Here is a 7,705-nt window from a genome sequence, read left to right on the forward strand (position 1 = left end):
TTAGAGTCCTCCTTCCTGACCATTTCCTCACCTCTGCCCCACATACTCCATGACATCTTGCCCCACCTCACCCTTGAACTCTTCCTCAATCCCATCTCTGATAGAGGAAATTTTCTCTTTATCTTGGTAGCCCCCTTCACACTGATCCTGCTTTGTCCCCACAGGCCATGGACAATGGGGCCTTTCCTTCCTAATTTCCTGACCTCACCCCACCCCACCCCCCAAACACTCACAAGCTCAGGACTGACCAGTCCCCACTCTAAACACCTCAGCGAGGGAGCCTCAGTCCTTTTTAACTGCTGAGTGTCCTTGGGGACATTCAGTGGGGGACAAGGGATGACAAAGCCCTGAGATTCCTTTGGCTCCCTCTATTCACCCTGCTCCTGTGCCTTTTCAGACTTCCCAGTGAAAGGAATTTTTCCACAAAGTGGGGATTTCTAATTGTTTCTTTGAAAATGTTCTACCTCCCACAGTTCCCTGGGCCTTACCTCATCCCTCCGGCTGTAGCAGATGGTGTGCAGAGGGGTGAGAGGCAGTGATGGGACTTGAGATATAGCACACCTGGTAGCATTACAGAAAAGGAAGGCAGCTTAGAACTCAGAATGCCATATCTTGAAAGGCCTTTAGAACCTATTGGTAGAACTGGAGGGAAGGGCAGTGTACCTTAGGATAGATAAAGTCAGAACTGGGAAAGAAGGAAGCTTAGAATAGAAAATTTCATTTCTACAAAGAAAACTTAAGTACCTAGTGACCTAGGAAGTTGATGGCAGCTCAGGGCCCCTGGTTTCTCCCGTGACATTAGTGCCTTCACAAATGCTATGCTTCTTCAAATTTATTTATTTTAATTTAAAAATGTAGTCTTCCATGTTATTGCAGTTCTTTGGGAAAACTACTGGATTTGGATATTGTAAACCTGGGTATAAAACCTGAGCTGCGATGTTCATTGGCATCCCTTGGTCTACATTTTTTTCATCTGTAAAATGGGGAAAATAGTCTGAGTTCCTCCCACATCCAGCTTATAGGGTCCCTTAGGAAGGACACTGTCATCCACACTGAGGCTTAAAAAATGAGGGTTGCTGATTCAAGGATGGGGCAGCATCCAATAGACTCACCCCAAGATCGGGATGGTGACTGAAGTCAAAATTTGTAGTATTTGGTAAGGGAGGGTTTCAGATACATGACTGCATGCAATAGTGAAATTCGACCCTGGTTCTGGAAAAGTAGCTGCCCTGGATTTGGAAGACCCCAAGTTCTTCCCCACATCTAGGAGGGAAGGCAGAGAATGCCCCCAAGTCTGTCTGATGTGAGAAGAAGATGCCAGTCTCCTCTAGGGAGGTGGGATGGCCAAGCATCCCTCATGTCTCAGAGCAGTGGAAGGGCCTGTGACAGAGGCCGCTTCCTCAGAGCTCCTTGCTCACTAGCTTGGCTTCTCTATCCTGCAATCTTGACCTCCTCAACTCTTCTAGCTCTCCCACCCCCCACCCCTCCTCTGTGACCCATGGTTGAGAAGAGAGCTCATGGAACCATAATTGACTGGTGGGCAGTGTGCCTATATCAACAGCTGGGCCGGGTTTGAGTCCTGCCTCTGGCCTGGATTGGCTGGATGCTATTGGGCAGGTTGCCTCATACTCTCATTGCCCTTGGGCAACTCTCAAAGATGAGAAATGGCAAAGCAGGTGTGAGGTTTATACATCCACACTACACAGGCCAAGTCACACCCACATAGTCCTGTACACACACACACACACACACACACACACACACACTCTCCCAATTGTTAAGTTAAAAAACGTAGGAATCACCAAAATGTTCCATTCCTCCAGATTCAAAGGTCAGGAGGAAGGACTGGAAATGAAGGCCCAGGGACTGGACAGCTGGGTAGCTCTATGAATTGGAAGCTACAAGAGATGGGCCCTACTGAGGGGAAGGCAAGAGAGGGAAGGGAAGGAAAAGGAGGTCTGGGGTCTGAAAAGAAGGACAGCATTGGCCTATCTTTAAGGCAGAGTGTTGGAACCCTTGACCCTCATTCATCTCCACCCCTCCATTCATCTCAGGGATGACAAAAGGCAGAGACCCAGACCCTGAGTCTGCCAGGGCATTCATTTGTCTTTCAGAGACAATCTTTGATGATCCGAGAACCTTACTTGGAAGGAACTGCAGATGGCATCTGTTCCAACATCTCTCCTTCAACATCTTCCATAAGTGGCCATCCAGACTCTTTTGGATGACCTCCACTGAGGGTCTAGCAATGTGATCTCTCTAAACCTCATGCATCATGTGGGGGTAGTAATAACCCCTACCCTCACATGATAGTTATGAATTCTCAAATGAGATAATGTCTGTAAAGTATTTCCAATCCATCCATCCATCGACAAGTATTTATTAAACCCTTTAGTGTCAGAGATTGTTGTTGGCCATAGAGAAGACAGAAAGCTGGCCTCAATCAAGAAGATCTAAGTTTGTGTTCTGCCTCTGGGTGACATTGGACAGGACACTTCACATTCTCAGTGCTCTTAGGCAACTCTCTAAGATGAGAAATTGCAAAGCAGATGGCATTGGGGGGCGAAGGGAGTTTCCATGTTGGGAGTCCCCTAAAACCAATACAATTATGGATCAGGAAATAAAATACTATGACCATGAGAGCTCTTGTGCATGGTCATATATTTTGTGTAGATGATGTTTCAAATTCTGTACCTTCGATTCCTTATAAAAAAGCCCCAATATGAATCTATCAATCAATGAACATTTACTTATGTGGGCCAAGAATTGTTCTAAACACTGGGGATAGCAAGAAAGGTACAAAAAGGGCACCTGGAACAGGGGGTTCACTTACTGGTATATCTACAGGGATAATATCTGAAAACAAACACTAAAAATAAAAAGCATTCAAATGTGGGATGGGTTGGCCAAGAGATAATGGGGTCCCATTCACCAGAGTTTCCCAGTGCAGTTTGAATGAACAATTGTCAGTAACTTAGAGGGCTTTCTCATTCAGGCATGGTGCAAGACCAGTTGGCCCCAGGTCCTTGCCAACCCTGGGGTGTAGGATTCTGTGACTCAGAGCAGTCCCCAAACAACCATCAGCCTGGGGCCAACAGTATCTTTTCAGAAATGGAGCCTGCCTCTTTTTCCTTGTTTTCCATCAAGGGTTCCCATGACAGTCATCTGAACTAGCTAATGAGTTTCAGATGGGCAGCCAGCCCCTGGACCTGTGCTTGGAGCCCCATTTCTGGGGGGAGAAAGGGGGAGGGGTGCAAAGGCTACTTCAAAACTGGGAAAGAAAGAAAGAAACCCGTTTCATGTCGAGGCTTTTGAGTCCCTTGGCCTTTTCCCATCCAGGTCCAGCAGAGATATAGAAGGAGAGAGAGACAGACAGACAGACCCAGGGAGAGATGGAGACACAAAAATAGCAACAGATAGCAAATCACCTTAGTAGCCTATCCAGGCCCTTAGGGATCAAGAACTCCAAAGCAAATCTCATTCTTTCTCCGTCTGTTCCCCCCCCACACTCTCTGTTTGAGCCAAGATCTCTATGACTCAGACTCTTTTAATCTCTCCTTTATGTATGTCTGTCTCTCTTCTCTCTCACTCACTCTCTTTGTGTCTTCCTAATTTATCTGAATATAGATTTTTCCTCTGTCTCTCTTCATGTGTCTCTTTTTTTGTCTGTATCTGAACCTCTTCTCTCTCTCTCTCTCTCTCTCTCTCTCTCTCTCTCTCTCTCTCTCATTTTCACATTTTCCACTCTGTCCACAGACCTGTCTCTGGGTCATTCTGTCTGTGACAATGTCAGTCAGTCTCTGTGTCTTTATCCTTATCCCTTTCCCTCCCAGGCTTCCTAGTTCTCAATATATCCCTCACAAGGAATGCCTGTCTTTTCTTTGGGAAAGCCGAATGTAATGGAGAGCCCCAAAGAGAAGTAGGTTGGAGGCTTCCCTGAGGTCACTGATCACCATTCAATAAAAACGTCCTTGTGAAGAGTTCACACGTCCCTTTTTGGAAGAGGTTGGATGAACAGCCACTTTCAAAAAACAAAGGGACAAAGCAAAATGTTTTATTTTGTTTCCCCTGAAATGTCATAAGCTAAAACCAATTTCCTGTCTTTCCTTGTTTTCTTTCATTATATCATCTTAATTACTGTGGTTTTCTTCTGGGGAAAAGGAAAACTTTCTCTCCCCTGTGACCTGTTAGGGGCTGAGCTGAAGAGGTATTCAGCTAGGAGACCTTTGGCCTTTGGCCCATTCTTGCCCATTCCCTACCACACAGAACATGTAATTATCCTTTAGACATATCCCTGAGAGCTGCAAGGGCCTTAAGAGTCATCTAGGATGATCATTTCCTCACCCAACCATCTTTTCAAATGAAAGAACTGAGGCTCAGAGGACAGAGAAGCACATCTTGGAAAGAACCCCGAGCTTGGAATTAATGCCTTTAGTATCAGAACCGACCTTCTACAGGGTGATCTTGTGTGAGGAATCTCCTCTCTCTGAGTTTCAGTTCCCTTATCTGTAAAAGGTAGGGGTTGGAATAGATGACCTCTAAATCTAGGTTTCATATATGAGAGGATTCCTATCTCAGATGATGCCTGATTAATCTTTGACTCCATATCTCCCCGTTCCATATCCAAGGCTCTTTGCCCTAAACTGGTTGCCTCTCTGCAGCCCCTATACACCGAAGGGTTGGAAGTCTGTCCCTTCTCCCTCTACCCTATTTCCTCATCAATGAATTGTTGATGCTGAACTATCTAGGACTGTAAAGGTGAGCACAACTTGGACAAGGCGACCAGTGGGTGGGAAACCTAGAATTTGCTCATATGTTCCTAGGCTAAGAAACATGACTCCAGGAATATTATGGGAAGTGTCAAGGAGTCATAAAAAGAGCTCAGGACTCAGAAGGCTTGGCTTCAAGTACTGACTTTGACACTCAACTGGAACTTCAGATAAATCATATCCTCTCTTTGAGTCTCAGTTTACATATTTATAAAATGACATCATCACTAAAGTCCTCCCCAGTAATGACATCCTCTATTGTGTATATTGTGTATATTCTCTACTGAGAATACTAAGGTCCCTACTCAACAGCTGAAAGGAATTTTTGCTCTTGTATTTAAATGACTGACAACGTTGGACCTCTCCTTTGTGCACATCTCTCCTTTTCCCCAGTCATTTGTGTGCATGTCTCTTTCTTTTCACCCCCTCCCAATGGATTGTAAGTTCCTTGAAAACCGAATCTGTGTCTTATCTGTATTTATCTCCCCAGGACTGAGCAAAGGGCTCTTCTTTCAGTAGGTCCTTTTGTTTAGTTTTGTTTTGCTTTTGGGGTTTTTGTTTTGTTTTGCTTTTTGTACAGGCAATGGGATAAAGTGGCTTGCCTAAGGTCACACAGCTAAGTAATTATTAAGTGTCCATGGCTGGATTTGATCCCAGGTCCTCCTGACTCCAGGATCAATGCTCTATCCACTGAGGCACCTAGTTGCTCTCATTCACTTGGCTCTTAAGACATGTTGGTTAAATTAAATTGCACTAGGATAAACTGACTGGAGTTATAACAAGGGCGATTCCATAATGGAACACCAAAGTTTGCTAGGTAGTAAGTTCCCCATCACTGGACATCTCTAAGCAAAGGACGAATGACAACTTGTTGGGTATATTATAGCCAGGTATTGGAAGGGTTGTACTATTTGAGCAATGAGATCCTTTCCAGCTCGCCAATCCTGTGATTCTGTGACCAAACTCAGCTATTTAATTAAGAGTAGAATTGTCTGTTACGCCAGACCTAAAAGCTTCTTATCCTTATGGATAGCTGGTTTTTCTATAGCATTTGAAGGTTTGCAAAGGGCTCTTCTTTGATCCTCACAACATCCCTGGGAGCTAGGGCCATTATTGTCCCCATTTTACAGCTGAGAAAGCTGAGACAGAGGTAAAGTGACTTGCCCAGGGTCACACAGCTAGTAAGGGTCTGAGGCAGGATTTGAACTCAGATCTTCCTGATTTCAGGATCAGTGATGTGTCCACTTTATGGTCTAGGTGTCTGTCAGACACTGTGCTAAGCCCTGGGGGATACAAAAATAAGCCAAACACAGCCCTTGCCCTCCAGAACAACATGCAAACAACTACAAGACATAGACAGGGTATGTGTGTTTGGGGGAGGGGGTGTTGGAAATCGGGAGGAAGCTAGTTAGGGGCAGCCCTGGTCTAAATCCCACTGGAGTTTTCCAGATTTTCTAATCCAGTGACTTGTGGTTTTGCCTCCATTCCCCCAATTGCCAAATGAGATGATCTTTGTTCTATTTGTCTCCAGAGGCAAGAGATGGATGGAACAGCTGATGGATACTAATGGATTTGTTTAGGCTTGAAATCTAGGTGCTACATCATGGACTTGGAAGTGGAAGGAGAGACTGGGAGACTCATTAAGAGGCCACTGTAGGGGGTCTAAATTAGAAATTAAGAGGGAAGAGAAAGAGGTGGCCATAAGAGTAGAGTAGCTCTAATAGATGAGTAAGTTGATGGAAGGTCAAATTCTAAGGATGATCAGAGAGTCTTATGGTCATTAAACTTCTTCATGGAAAACATCTCATGTAAACTGTTATTATTCCCATTTTTCAGATGAGGAAACTGAGCTCCTAAGACAGGACTTGTGACAGTCAAATATCTTTTTTTCAAACCCCACCTTCCTATTGAGACTGATTTCCACAGACAAATCATTTCTGAGATTCAATTGAGATACCCATCCAACAGTATCCTCTGTGTGTTTGTGTGTGTGTGTGTGTGTGTGTGTGTGTGTGTGTGTGTGTGTGTGTGATGGATGGACCCTCTCTCAACACCTACCAGGATATCAAAAAAGGTCAAGCCCAGTCCCTGCTCTCAAAGAACTCACACTTATTAGACACAACAGGGAAATAGGTTTGGCCAAGATAGACATAAGGTAGAGGTGAGGGAGTGACAACGGGAAGGTCTCTAGGAATGTGTATGCATGCTTATGTGTCTTGTGTTATTCTGAGTATTCATCTATATCTCACACAGTTGTGTGAGAAGATGAGTGTGGGTCTGGGTGTGAACATGTGCAAGTAAGATAAGAAGTCTAGGGATGTGTAAGTGTGAGGAAATAAGCATACCTATGAAGGTCTATGTGGGAATGAGTATGGGGGGACCTTGTTAGTGCAAGTCAGTCTCTGCTTATGTGGGATGTTCAAGTAGAGTGTAAGTGAGCCTGTGTTGGGGGGGGGGTGTCCTCCTCCCTTCCTGGCCCTTGGCCTCCCTCTCCTGCCAGGTCCTCCTGGCAGCTTCCCAGGCCCTCCAAAGGGCCTGAAGGTTATTGATGCTGCTTTCTCTGAATGGTTGGTTAATTGGAAACATTCTGAGGCCCCAAACCATTACTAGAGCCTGATCCAAGTCACAAGGTCCCATGTATGTTCCTTTTCCTCTGCTGTCAAATACTTTTTATGAGACGTCAGAATTTCCCTAGCCTTTTTAACTCTGGTTATACACTCGAGGCTTGACAATAAACCAGGGGCTGTCCACTGCAGGATCTGGAGAAGGCTGAGTTTGGGGGTTCTCTGTGTATGGGCTGCCCATCCATCGAGGTCCCCATCCATCAACAGATTCCAGGTGGAGGGGATGGACCTAATACATCTCCAGTTCTGGCCCTGAACAGTCCACCCTCACAGTGAGTTGCTAGAAGACAACTTGGCCCAGTAAAAGGCTCT

This window comes from Macrotis lagotis, chromosome 2 (genome assembly GCF_037893015.1).
Source record: "Macrotis lagotis isolate mMagLag1 chromosome 2, bilby.v1.9.chrom.fasta, whole genome shotgun sequence".
Classification (NCBI taxonomy): domain Eukaryota; kingdom Metazoa; phylum Chordata; class Mammalia; order Peramelemorphia; family Peramelidae; genus Macrotis; species Macrotis lagotis.